This window comes from Pantherophis guttatus, chromosome 9 (genome assembly GCF_059756535.1).
Source record: "Pantherophis guttatus breed Tessera chromosome 9, ASM5975653v1, whole genome shotgun sequence".
NCBI classification, from domain to species: Eukaryota; Metazoa; Chordata; class Lepidosauria; order Squamata; family Colubridae; genus Pantherophis; species Pantherophis guttatus.
In genome coordinates, this window is record NC_142071.1 from 13,364,424 (window position 1) to 13,379,226 (window position 14,803).

The 14,803-nt window shown below is 44.3% G+C and overlaps 1 protein-coding gene across 3 annotated transcripts in view; it reads right to left on the minus strand.

The window, feature by feature from the left end:
• The window catches only part of UNC5D (unc-5 netrin receptor D), a 696,347-nt gene that overhangs the window by 465,064 nt on the left and 216,480 nt on the right, over window positions 1–14,803 (minus strand). The window lies entirely within an intron of this gene.

Sequence of the window (14,803 nt, forward strand, 5' to 3'; positions counted from 1 at the left end):
CTGAAGACACTAGAGACACTGTTGGATGAAGGGATTAATCTAACTTGGTTACAGTATAATCAACTTCAACTGAGATGGAAAAAGGACCAAAAAATTGGTATTATGTTGCATGAGGAAGAATTGGTTAGACATATAAAAGAAAAAGGTCCAATGCATATTAAAAGGCTTTATAATGTTTTGTTAGAAAGGGATTCAGAAACTGAATTGGTTAAAGATTGTATGATTAAGTGGGCACAAAATTTTCCAGAACCAGTGATGCTGGAAACATGGGAGAAAATTTGGGTTCAGAATGTTAAATTTACACAGTCGCAGAATTTGAGGGAGAATTTTTATAAAATGTTTTATAGATGGCATTTAGATCCTAAGAAATTGTCATGTATGTACCCTAATGTTCAACCAAAATGTTGGAGATGTGACTGCTTAGATGCTACATATTACCATGTTTGGTGGACCTGTAAGAAAGTGAAGGCTTTTTGGATAAAAATTTGGTGGGTCATGCAGAATGTTTTGAAGAAAAAAATTCAGTTTTCTCCACAATTGTTTTTATTGGGTATAGTTAAGGGTTTTACATTGGGTGAAACAAAGTTGATATTGTACATGATAACAGCTGCGAGATTACTGATAGGTCAATATTGGAAAAATGAAGCTACGCCCACTATCGAGGAATGGACTTTGAAGATGGCCAGCTTTGCAGAGATGGCAAAGATTTCGGCATATCTAAAAGATCGCTCACAAGAGACTTATGAATGGGAATGGAAAATGTGGATAGATTATGTGCAGAACAAATATCAAACTAGGAAGTATCAGATAGCTTTTAATTGAAAGTGTTATATAGAGATAGAAATATTTGAATTTTGAGAAGACGAAAAAATATACTGGGGGTGGAGGGGTTCAAGTTTTATAAAAAGGGGATTTTGATTTGGATTATATTCTGTGGAAGTCCGGGGGGGAGGGGTGGGTTAGGGGGGGTTAGGGAGGGTTAGGGTGGTTAGGGAGGTTAGGGAGGGTTGGGGGGGGGAAATGGGGAGAAAATGTAATTGTAAAACTTTTTCAATAAAAAAATAAATAATAATAAAAAAAAAGAATGGCAGCAGCAGGCAAGGGAGTGCCAAGATGAAGAGCTACCCGTACTGGCCTACTTGGGTAAGCGCCGCCGCCCAGGCTGAAGGGAAAGCACTGTGGGCTCTGTGGTGATGCGGCCGGGCCTGGCCCTCTCCCTGTGCAGGGGGCTTCTGCCCCTCTCATTCTGCTTCTTCACCACTGGCAAGTGGCGGCACAGCTGAGCTCCTTCCCCCAAAACACCGGACTCTGCAGGCTGAGTTCCTGGAGTGGTGCTGGCGGTCAAAGAGAGCAGGCAGGTGGCTGGGTGGGAATCCAGTGGGCTGCTTCAGAGCCCCAAGCCCTGCAGAGTCAGCATGGGAGACACAGGTGGAAGGCAGACTTTTCTGCAGCATACCCCTCCCCTGTTTGGATCGCCCTGTAGGGGGGACTCTACCTTTGCAGAAACGGGATGGGCAGTTTGTATGGAGTATTGGCGGGGGGATGTGCAGCCCTCCGGGATGGAGAGCAGGGCAAGAGAAGGCTCCGAGATTTGCTTGGGCAATCAAGCCAGATGTCAGAAGAAAAGTCAAAGCATTGGGGGCTTCAGAAGGGCAGAATGTGCTTCAGAATGTGCAGTCCTTGCTCTAACAGTGAGTGACATACGTGATGTCACGTTGGCCACACCCACCCTCTCACATGACCATCAAGCCACGCCCACCAAGCCATACTCACAGAACCCGTAGTAGCAATTTTCAGATTTCACCACTGCCCCTCCCCCTCATGAAGGACATGCTATCTCACCTAGCCAAGGGAAAAGTTTTTACCAAATTAGACTTCAGCGAATCATACTACCAAGTATGGGAGGGAAATGAATGGAAAACAGCATTCAACTGCCCCTAGGGAGCTTCCAATTCAAAGTGATGCCTTTCGGACTGCAGGGGGCCCCAGTGGTGTTCATGCAATTAATAAACAAAGTGCTGCACAAGCACCTCTATAAGGGGGTTCTCATTTATCTGAATGACATCCTCATCTACACTGAGACCATGAACATATCCCTAGTCTGCCAGGTACTGGAAAAACTTGTACATCAAGCTATCAAAATGTGAATTTCACCATGCACAGCTAGACTACCTGGGCTACTGAGTGTCAAATAAAGGCAAGAGATGGACCCAGCCAAAGTACAAGCCATCCTAGGCTAGCAACCCCCTTGCACCCACAGACAGCTCCAAAGCTTCCTAGGGTTTGCAAATTTCTACAGGCAATTCATCCCCTCCTTTGCAAAGATTGCCAAACCCATGATGGACCTCCTAAAGACAGGGGGCCCAGGGACAAAACGCCACCCGGAACAACCCCTACAGTTGGACCTAACATGCCAAAAGGCATTTGAAAGACTAAAATAACTATTTGCAAAGGAACCGGTGCTGAAGCATCCTGACCCTGAACAACCCTTCATTATCCAAGCAGATGCTAGCAACGTGGCAGTGTCAGCAGTGCTACTCCAAAGAAATAGCCAAGGAAACCTACAGCCCTGCACCTACACCTCCCAAACAAGTCCGCTGGACTCAATACTTCAACCTGTTCAACTTCATGCTACAGCACATCCCAGGGGGAGGAACTCTCTAGCTGATGCCCTCTCCCGCATGCCCCAGTACAAATGCGATCAGGAGCAGGTAGTGAATGTCATCATTCCCCCTACTCAAATAGCTGCCCAAATGACCACCAGATGACAACAACATGACCGGCAAGACCAACCCACAAGCAATGTAACCACTAAACTCAAAACCGAACTGCTAGCAGACCCCTGGTTTCAAGACAACCAACACATCTTGATGAAAACGGATGACCTAGCATGAAAGGGGATGAAACTCTACATTCCAGAGTCCCTACGCACCTTAATCCTCCAGAGGAGCCACAACGTCAAATCGGTAGGCCACTTCGGGTTCCTAAACACTTTACACTTAGCATGAAGGCAATTCTGGTGGCCCAGCATAAAGAAAGATGTGGACAGTTATGTGAAAAGTTGCACCATTTGTGCCACAATGAAGAAACAACCAGGAAAACCCCCCAGACAGCTGCAACTGGAAGCAGAGCCAACAAGGCCATGGGAGGAAATTGCAATGGACTTCATAGTGGAATTGACAAAAACTGGGGGGGGGGACATGGTGATCTGGACTCCAAGTGAGACAGGAGGGCCTTATACTATAAATCATATTAATCTAAGTATTGTATCACGTACAGTATTATATTGTTTTCTGAGGTACTGACGTTGGAGCAGAAGTTATGTTGCAAACCTCAAGAAAGTACAAGGAACAGAAATAAGGAACTTGTTAAATGTACTGATGAGCTTAATGACCTATGTTCTATCATCCCTGTAACGAACTTATATTAAGAAACATATTACCAGAAGTGTTCACGGAAAGTAACAGACGGTGTACCCATTTATGGAAATAGAGTCAGAGGTGTAACGCCTCTGGCGGGGCTAGAATTGCAAAATGTATAAAAGGTGCACCTCGGGCATTGCCCGGGGTTCGGAATCTGACATGTGAATGCTCCGAACCTTTGTTAGCAAATAAACCTGTGTTCTCTAACTTTTGTGTGGTCTTGTCTCCTGCATTTGGGAAAGTAGGTTTTCCCGCTTCACAAGCAGGCACACTTCATACCCTACAGCAGACTTCCCTCAGCCCACCAGGGAGTCAAACTGTTCCTGAAGCACATCTACCACCTGCATGGAGTGCCACGGAGAATTATCTCAGACAGAGGGGTGCAGTTTATGGCTAAGTTCTGGAGAGAGTGCCTGCAGTCCCAGGGCTTTAGCTCAGCCTTCCATTCGAGCACCAATGTGGGGGAGGCAGCACCAATGGGGGGGGCATGGTAGAACAATACCTGAGTGTTCTGTGAACTATCAGCAGTCCAATTGGGTGGACCTCCTGCCTTTCGCTGAGGTCGCATACAATAATGCTGTTCACAGTAGCATGAGACTAACTCTGTTCAAAGTAGTGAGCTGCATGGACTTCGTCCCAATGCCTAAATCCCCCCTCCTTAGTCAGTTTGACTGACTTGGATGTCAACGCTGACAGCAACCTGGGAGAATGTCAAGAAAGCACTAACTAAAGCGGCAGAAATCTATAAGAAACAGGCAGACAAACACCGAGCCCAGCAACAGCTATTCCAGTTGGGGGAGTAGGTCTACCACTCCACAAAATACCTGAGGTTAAAACTCCCCAGCAAGAAACTGGGGCCAAAGTTTATGGGACCATTCCCCATAGTAAAGATCATCAACCCAGTCATGGTGCAATTAAAATTGGTAGGGAAGATGCACCCAGTATTCCATAGTAGCCTCTTAAAACCCATGGTCAGATTGACCCTGAGGCCACTACCCCATGAGCCCCCAGGCCCCGTGATCATAGGGGGCCAAACTCATTATGAGGTGCAGAGAATCCTCAAGTCGAGGTGGCACAGGAGACAACTCTAATACTTAATCAAGTGGAAGGGCTTTCCCTTATTAGAGGCATCTTGGGTAAAGAGTAGGAACATCTAGGCTGACCGCCTCATAGCAAAATTCCATGCAGACAACCCAAACAAGCCTGGTGGGGGAGTGTCACCATCCTGAAATCTATACCTATAGTCAAATTGTTTTTGCTTTGTGCAGATTGCCTTCAGGAAGTGAGCGGAGCCGAATGTCAACTCGCAAAGCATCCCTGGCCTGCTCTCGAGTTGCCATAAGCAAGGGGAGATGAAAAACCAATGAAACGGCATGGCAGCCAAAGATAGGAGCACATTCCAGACATATCTTTCTCAAGGCTGTCTTGAGATAGTGGCCAGAGGGGAGTGATCTCTACAACCCGCAAAATTGCTCCGTTGGCGAATGTGATTAATGACACACCCTGTGGGTAGGGGGAAACAGGGTCATGATTGGGGTGTAAATTATGTGGGGTCAGAGATGCCTTCATTTGGGAATGTGCTGACATGAAGCTCCTAATAAATAACTGGATTTCTTTTGAAGCTTCTCTGGAGGCTTATGATTTAATTAGGGCATTTGTCGGAACCCTGACAGCACTAAGAAATGTATTTAATAGAAAATCAATAAAATAATAAAAAAAAAAACGTGTTGCTGAGCATATCCAGTGCCTCCTGATTTCACCAACACCACCTGCAATTATTTGTAGCCATTTACAAATTCTTTCCCATTTACAAATTGTGCTTTAATCCATAAATACATTTGTTTAGAGAGGGAAAGTTTGCAAAGATTCCTCATGAGCTCCTATTTGGTCTAAAGTAGAATTAGTGGACTGTATAACAACCTCTTCCCTCCCAGCTAATCATACTTATTATCACCTAGCCTTCTACCTCCCTTTCCTTTAAAATTTGTATTAAATAATAACAATGTAATTCATACAGCTCAGAGCCTTAATTATTTTGCTATTTCTTTCCAGTGTAGCTCCTTCTTACAGCTACCGGTGCCCTTTTGAAGGTCCAAGTTCATATTTTATGCTGTGCAGGTGGTTTTATTATGGTCATCCAAAATTCTATTCATTTCTTGAAGAGAAAAATTATTTTCCTTGCTTGAATCTATTTAGCTTGAATGAAATCCCTCTCTTTATCTTATTCCAGTTTTAATCAGCTGCTCAGTTAAAGGGTTGAGTGTTCTAACTTGGTTGATATAACATAACTTTTATCTCCTTCTTAATTTATTTCTTCTACCTCCCAAACATTTTGAATAATTTTGTCTCTCTTGTGAGCACTGAGAAATTTTATAGTGTTTCTTGGTCTTTGTATCTTTGTGAACCTAGGAATAAGCATTGTTCAATATCCTTATGAAATAATTTTAGATTAGGAAACCATGTGTTAATTCTTCTCACCACATAACTAATTATATCCACACTCTCAGCATTTTCACCAAGACCTCTGACTCTTCTTCGATTCTCTCTTTTTTAAAAAAAAATTCTGCAAAGTTTAATTTGATATCTGAAATATCTTTTTTGAACTTTTTCAATGTTAGTTGCATTCTGGATAGTAGAATCATATGCTTGGCTGGCTGTTTGAGCTATTGACATTCACTGGGCATTTCATCATTAATTTATTCAGGCATGCTGGCTAAATCTTTTCTTATTGATGTTCCAAATTTCTTCCATTACAGTTTGAATTCTTCTTTGATTACTTTCTATTCAAGTACTTGATCAGGTCAGAGTCAGATCATTGTTTACATGGTGACTCACTCTTAACATGTTCCTCATCTCCCCTCTCTGTTGCTGGAGGAGTGCTGAGATTTATATATTTGTGCTTCCTTCATATAGTCATATTATATTGACTTTAACACTTTTACTGAGAGTCTATTACTTAACAGAAGGCTGGAATGTGCCAAATAAGCTGGTCAGAAAGAGAATAAGAAGATCAGTATCTGTCTTCTCCAATCAAGGGTGAATGCAGCCTGGATGCATTGGCAAGAACTCACTGGTGTGTTATGTGACAGATGAATGCCAACCCGTCTTAAATCTAAGATTTACAAGACAACCACCCACCCTGTTGCACTGTATGGTACTGAATGCTGGGCAGCAACAACAGGGACCAAAAGCTCTCCATGCCATGGAAATACAAATGCTCCTGTCAGCCTCTATGTTGCTTGCTTGCTTTTGGCTGCCATTGTAATGGAATGGGGGAGCATTGCAGGTATTTGGGAGGGGGGCAAGTGAGCTGGTGGAGATGTCTCGAAAAAGGGAGGAAAATTTTCACTGTCTTCATACAGCTGCAGAGAGAGCTGATAGCCGTCAAGGTTAACTGTTCCGGCACACCAGATAGATGGGGCCGTCTGAAGAAATATCCCACATGACACCTTGGGGAGATGTGGATTGGACATTCCACATCTTGGATCCTTGGGGGAGGGATTTGGGGATGCTTTCAATATGTAATTTTTGGACCTATTGCCTCAGACTTTGTTTTTCTTTCGCTGCATTCAGTTCATACTCAGTAAAAGTACCTTTCTCTACAAACATGGAGTTGGGGTTTTTCTTTCTTGAGTTTTGAACGGAGGCACACCTGACAGATCCATTGGATATCGGGCATCTCCCTTCTTGACATCACAAATGACACCATTTGACAACATTTTGGTTGGCACCAATTATAGAGAAGATGAGAGAAGGCTGGTATGGACATGTCCTGAGAGCAACACTTTCACCATTGCCAAGACTGCCTACCAACTAGATATCAATGGCTGGTGACCTCACAGGCACCCAAAACAGAGATGGCAAGACACCATCAACAATATGCAAGCTGTGGGCTTGCACCCTGGAGATGCAGCTGACCGTGCAAAGTGATGTTAAATGATCCGAAAAATAGACCCTGCACTTCTGGGGAAGAAGAAGAAGTATCAGTCTTCTCCAATAGCTGGCCAGTCTTCTTTATCTATTTATTTGTATAAAGGGTTGTCCATCACCCAAATGTCCCAAAGGTGCTTTTTCAAGAAGAAACTGGACTTTCTGGTTTTTCTTTGAAGACATTTTGCTTCTCATCCAAGAAGCTTCTTCAGCTCTAACTGGATGGTGGGAAATGTAAGGATTTATACTTCTTGCAGACTGCTGGTCATCTTCATTCTTTTAGAGAGTCATTGAGGCCACTTGGAGGCTACTTCTGCTGATTGCTAGCTGCCTACAATTTGGCAGTTCGAATCTCACTAGGCTCAAGGTTGACTAAGCCTTCCATCCTTCCGAAGTTAGTAAAATGAGGACCCAGATTGTTGGGGGCAAAATGCTGACTCTGTAAACTGCTTAGAGAGAGATGTAAAGCACTGTGAAGTGATATATAAATCTAAGTGCTATTGCTATCTGTATCATAAGGGTCACCTAAGTGGTGCAAATGGGTATGGACCCTTCTTGGAACTGTTGAAAGGACTGTGTTGTAGATTTGAGATAGATGATGTCATATCCCTCCTCCTCTGCTGAGAAATTTTGACATAGATGGCCTCTTTGACCTCTCTTTCAAACCAGTGGTCCTCTCTGTCCAAAATGTGGACTTTGCTGTCTTCAAAAGAGTGGCCTTTGTCTTAGAGCCCATCTATGTCAAAATTGAACAGCCCTCTCAAATCAGAGGGGGAGGGATATGACATCATCAATCTCGTCTACAACACAGTCCTTTCAGCAGTTCCTAGAAGGCTCCACACCTATTTGCACCACTTAGGTGACCCTGATGACACAGATAAACCTCCAGGTGATCTTAATGACCTGCTAAAAGAATGCAAATGACCAGCTGTCTGCAAGGAGTATAAATCCTTCCATTCCCCACAATCCAGTCAGAGCCGAAGAAGCTTCTTGGATGAGAAGTGAAACGTCTTCAAAGAGAAATCAGAAAGTCCAGTTGCCTCTTGAAAAAGCATCTTTGGGACAACCATGACCTAGATGACTGAGAATCTCCATAGACAATCATCACCCAAATGCAACTCTGGGCAGCTAATATCCCATTAAAAGAAATTAAAAACAGTACTAGCAAAGAGCAAAAACCAAACTGACAGCATGAAACTGGATCAAGAATATTATCCATTGAGAGAAATAATTCTATAGGTCCCATTCTGTCATGAGTTTTTGATTACTTTGATAGAATAACTTGCTTTCCTTTTTTAAAAAAGGAATACAGAACTTCAGTACAGGTAGTCCTTGATTTATGACCACAATGGAGCCCAAAATTTATGTTGCTAAGGGAAACATTTGTTAAGTAAATTTTGACCCATTTTACAACATTTCTTGCCACAGTTATTAAGTGAATCATTGCAGTTGTTAAGTTAATAACATGGTTGTTAAGTGAATCTGGCTTCCCCATTGACTTTGCTTGTCAGAAGGTGGCAAAAAAGAATCACATGACCCCAGGACACTGCAACTGTCATAAATCTGAATCAATTGCCAATAATCCAAATTTTGATCATGTCACCTTAGAAATACTGCAATAGTCATAAGCATGAAAAATGCTCATAAGTAATTTTTTTCAGTGCCTTTGTAATTTCAAATCATCAGCAAACAAACTGTTCTAAATCAAGAACTACCTGTAAATATAAGTGCAAGGAAATTGGATGGATGGTTGGACAGAGGGATACAGACATTGTATTTTGTCACACACATGTAACCTGAGAAAACCTCTTAGCTTTTTTTATTTGTTGTATTGTTTCCAACCAAACTTCTTTGGAAGTACTGTATTTCTCCTAATATTATATTGTCAATGGATGGACATTGTCCATTCAATATTGAATATTTCCATACCAATTTCCTTGTGCTAATTAAATGACAGCAATAATGTTCATCAAGTTTCAACGTAAGAAGATAATCCAGTAACAATTGAAAGAAAAATCTTTAACTCCCTGAAAGCAAAATGTGGGAAAGCTATAAGAAATTGTTTTTGGTACCCTCACATTTAATTCTTAACGTATTTGTTTCTGCACAGGTATTCACACTTACAAGAAAGTCAGGTATCCATTCTTCAGCACTAACAATGTTTCTTTATTTTAATAAAGAAGAGGGGAAAAAACATTGTCTGAAAATACTGTCTTTAATGCTTATGGCAGGTGGATAGCTATTTGGAAAGAGCTTAAACAAACAGCTCCACAGAAAAAAAAAGTAACAAAAACTAAAAGCAAAAATTCAGACAGAAATGAATAGCTAATTGCTCGAGACATTTAAAATGTATTGGATGAACCTAGAAAAAGATATCCTGCATTTTGAAAAGTAGTAATTTATCACTGGCTTAATACGTTTCCAACAAACCATCTTGTACTGCTATGTCATGAACATTTGCCTTCTTTTGAATCAAAATATGTTTCTTTAAAAAAAATAACTAAAAAGTTCATTATGAACACTTTTGGGCAATTCTGGATAGAAGTTGTTGACACAGTATTATTATTTGCAGACAACTTTTTATAAATATGAACTAATGAAAATATGGTCAGGTGTGTATGATCTGAAGGTGTTCTATGGCTAGTCACACCCAAAGTGGCAAACTTTTGCCAACAGGCAAGTTTCTCTGAATTAACATGTGCCAAAAGGATCCACACATACTATCACTTTTTTCAATATGGTTGCCCAAATGAAAAGGCCTTTGGATCATGCAGTCAGTGCATTACTTGGTTCATATTCTTAACCTATATTTAAAATATAGTCTCATTAAACTTTCTATTAATTGGTTTTGGGGTTAATTATTCTGATCTTTTTATTACTTATCCTTGAATAACTGTCAGGTCCCATAGATCCCTATCCCATAGACACTATCATTCTGGTGAGGAGCGGGCCTGGGTGCATTCCTTAGTTTATAACCTTTTTCCTCGTGCCTAGCTATCCTGTACTTTGATATACCTTCATGGGCCATCTGTTTTTTCTCAACCCCAGAGCCTCCAGCAACCATGCCTGAGAACAATTTCTTATCACGTTCTCAGCCTGCAATTCTCAAAACAATTTCGTACTTGCAGATTACCTTATTCAACATGGGACTGAGGGGGAGGAGTTTCTAACTGTTTCTAACTGTTTTAACCTAATGGAATTACATGGGAATCCTCAGGTCCTGCTTCCTTTGTCTTGCTATCAGTTTCCTTCAATAAAAGTTTCCTTTTGAAATGCCGATTGTTTCAAGAGTTCTGCTTTCTTGAACGGACAGGAGAGGCAAGTCCTTACAATAACCTTGGGACTCTCAGGGTGGTTTGGAGGGAAGGATGACTTCAAGAAGGTGTTGACTCCTGGTGAGTGTCTGGATAAGTCCTTGCAATTTTCTTGGCAAGATCTGAGAGAAAAGGACTGGCCCAAGGTCACCCAGTTGGCTTCATGCCTAAGGCAGGACTAGAATTCACCATCTACCAGTTTCTAGCCTGGTATCTTCACCACTACACCAAAATGGCTCTCTAGGATTCTTAAATATTGCTTCATATAGTAGATCTTGACAAAGTCAAAACTTTCCATCTCTGTTGGACTCAGTTCCTTGTAAAACCAACAGCATTCCAGTGCTTTCCAAGCTTCAAAAAACTTTAATCTTAGACTATTTGGAAACTTTTAACAAGAACAGCAAAAGCACAGATAAGCCTTCCCAGACCAGCATTCTACTTCTCAGAATGAAGAACTAGATTCTTCAGAGAAGTGCACAAGAATGGAACAGGGAGAATTTTTAAAAAAATCACTAACCTACTCTTGGTCTTTGACATTCTACACAGGCATTTAATGTCAAAAACTAAGGTACCCATACTCTATATCAGAGGTGTCAAACTCACTCCTGGGTGCTTAGATCTGGCCTGTGAGGCCGCCCTGAAAAGGACTGGCCTGCAGTGACTCTGCCAGTGAAAATAGAGCTCAGGAAGGCTGTGCACCCCACCCAAGCTCCGTTTTCACTGGCAGAGGGCTGCAGGAGGCCGTCACAGTCAAAAATGGGGCCTGGGAGGACTGCATGCAGCCCCCCGGGCTCTGTTTTAGCTGGCAGAGGGCTGCAGGAGGCTGTTACAGACAAAAATGGAGCCCGGGGGTCTGAGCTCTATTTTTGCTGGCAGTGGGATCACAAAACAAACTAAAAGCAAAACAAAACAAAAAGAGAAATGTTTTCCCTTTTACATTTGAGCATCCAAGAAGGGACAGGAAAGGAGAAAGGGAAAAAGGAAAGACAAAGAAAAAGAAGGGAAGATGGGAAGAGAGCAAGGAAGGAAAAAGAAGGAAAGGGGGAAAGAAGAAGAGGGAAGGAAAAAGAAGGGAAGGAAGGAAGGAAGGAAGGAAGGAAGGAAGGAAGGAAGGAAGGAAGGAAGGAAGGAAGGAAGGTAGGTTATAATGAGAGAGAGGGCAGGACTGAGGGAAGTCCTGCCTTAGCACTTGGCCACCAACAGCCCTGCTGCCCTTTTACCATCCCATTGTTTCCTCCTCCTGACCTCTCCTGGTGATCTCCCATCCTATCACTAAGATTGCTTTGGTTACAAAGCCAAGTCTCCTTGCATGGAGAGGGAGTGGGCCTCCCTCTGACCCACACACTTTGCCCTCCCTCATACACCATGAGCAACCTAGCCAAGGAGAGTGAGAACAGCAGCTGCTGCCTTGAGGAAGAGGTAAGCGAAGCTGGGCACCCTCTTGGGGAATCAGGGCTGGGCTGTGGGGTCCCGGTGCCCTGGGACCTTGTGGGCTGGGCTGGGAGCTTGCCCTCTGTTGCCTAGGACTATGGACAGCCTGCACCACCATTCAGGGGTCCTCCATGTGGCTTGAGAGGGACAGCAAGGATCTTCTGGAAGACAAGGGTTTGGCGCTCTTCCTGGTCTCACCTTCCTCTGTTGGAGACAATGTATCTCCCCAGCCCAGCGCAGACCACCATAGGTGCCCTTGACATGAGTGACATTGAGCTGGCCATGCCCACCCCAGCCATACCCACCCTAACCCTCTGATGCGGCCCTCAATGAAATCGAGTTTGACACCCCTGATCTATATTATTGGATGAGGACCTGCCAGTTGGCAATAAAACTTTTTCTACATTGGGGTATTCAAGTTACAAGTAGGGGATAATAAGCTTGAATGCTCCTTCAGAAGTGTTGGATTAATATCCCAACTCCTTACAGTATACAGTGCAAGAAATAATTATCGCCTTCCAGACATTAGATAGATGCAAATATTTTTCTATCAAAGTTTTGCTAAACATACATAATTGGTATAGCTCTAAATTCTGGTGTCAAGTTTCCGAAAGATGCCCTAATTAATTCATGAGCCATGATCCAAACTTCAAAGGAAATATAGTGATTTATTTGGAGCACCATTCCGACAATACTTGGATGCAGTCAGGACTGACCCCAGGCAGATTTACATTCCCCTATGACCCTGTCTCTCCCCTCCCCCCTGGCCATGTCATAAATCACATTCTCCAATTAACCACTTTGGCTGGCTGTGAAACCTAACACCCTCCTTCTGCTTGCGATCAGAAAAATGTATGGAATTCACTTCAGTTCTCCCTCCCTCCTGCTCATGGCAACTTGAAAGATTTGCAAGTTGACATCTGGTTTATAAACCACAATGGGTACTTTCATAGATTCTTAATAGCAATAGCACTTAGACGAGAAATGGCTCTGTTCTCCTTATTCATAATCTTCATGACTAAAAGGTGATACCAATTAAAGTCTCCAAAACCATCTTGAATTTGAGCAAGCTCCGGGTAAGCTCATAGCACATGCTGATGCCCTCAGCCGTTGCCCTTTGCCCTTTGCCTCTGTCTGTTGGGGTAGTTGACCCCATGCCAGCTCTGTCTGTCCTGATGGTCGATGAGCTGGGCACCCCGTTGACCATCACCGATATCGCTGCTCACTCCCGCCAGGACCCCATCCTGTCTCAGGTCTTGGACTGGGTGGGCAGGGGATGGCTGTTAGGGAAGGTGGGTGAACCTTTCATACCCTACAAAATCTGCCAGCAAGAATTATCAGTCCACCTGGGATGCTTACTATGGGGTCATAGGGTAGTGGTTGGCCCCAAGCTGCAGACGTCAATTCTGCAGCATTTACATGAGAGTCATCCCGGCATAGTCCAAATGAAAGGCCTGAGCCGAAGCTATGTCTGGTGGCCCAAAATTGACAAATGTCAGCGCCTCAGCGCTGACATAGAAAGGGAGATAAGCCCTGGACTTTTGCCTGCTAAATCCCTTTGAAGCTCGGTCTCTGTGGAAATGAAGAGGGGGGGAAACATTCCTGTGAAATGACGAGACAAGAAGTCAGGAGAGTGACTTGGAAGATAGCCAACGAGAAGCAGAGAACTGGGGATCGGAAAGGGAGGGATTGGGGGTCAAAAGGTCAGTCTTGTCCGCACGAGTCATGATCCGGTTGCTGTACTCGAATAAAGAGAAGATTTCCTTAAAGATTGGCAGTTTGGAAATTCATTTATTTTGAGATATCATCGAAGTCTGACAGAAAGGACGTCTCAAATTGGGTCTCCAGTTTTCCAGAATGCCAACGATCAAGGCTGGCAGCTCCCACCTCCCCCCCAAGGGAGTGGGAGATTCCCAGGGGGCCGTGGTCGTGTATCCACCTGGATTTTGCTGGACCGTTCTTGGGACGCACTTTCCTTATTGTGGTGGATGCATTTTCAAAATGGGTAGAGTTGGAACTAATGACTTCGACCACGTCTGAGGAGGTCATCCGGGTGTTATGCAGGTTATTTGCCACCCACGGCCTTCCAGATGTGCTGGTGACTGATAATGGGCCGCGAACTTCTTCTGCGCATGCCCCAAGATGGCGCTCTGGCGCTGAGTCTCGGCTTCTTGGGGGCGATGCCTCGGCTTGGCGGGGCTCAGGGGGGTCATTTCGAACATCTATGACCCCCCGCCCGGACGAAGCAGCATCTGAGGAGCCCGTTGGAAGCTTTGTCGGCTCCCCGGACCATCCCAGCGCTGAGGGGGATGATGTCAGGACGGCGGTGGGTGACGGCGGTCTGCGGCCTGCAGGGGAGCGGCACCGGCGGCGGCGGTCGCGGGCGGTCATGGCGGCGGCGGCGGCAGCTCCTGGACGACGTCGGCGTTGTGAGGCCCCTACGGAGGTTCCCCACGCCCCTGGATGCCTCGAGGTGGATCTTTGGAGGCAGGGGGCGGCTGGGGACGTCCGTGGGGGGGCCGATGGCGACGATGGCGATGGGGACTGCGGAGGCCGCGGCGGTGGTCGTGACGGGGGCGCCTAAGGTTGGGGCGGCTCCCAAGGGCCTAAAGACTTCCAAACAGACGGCCCAGGACTCTTCAGCAGCGGTTTTAGGTCTGATTTTGGGGTGACTGGAGAGTATATGACCCTTGAGGGAAGGGTTAC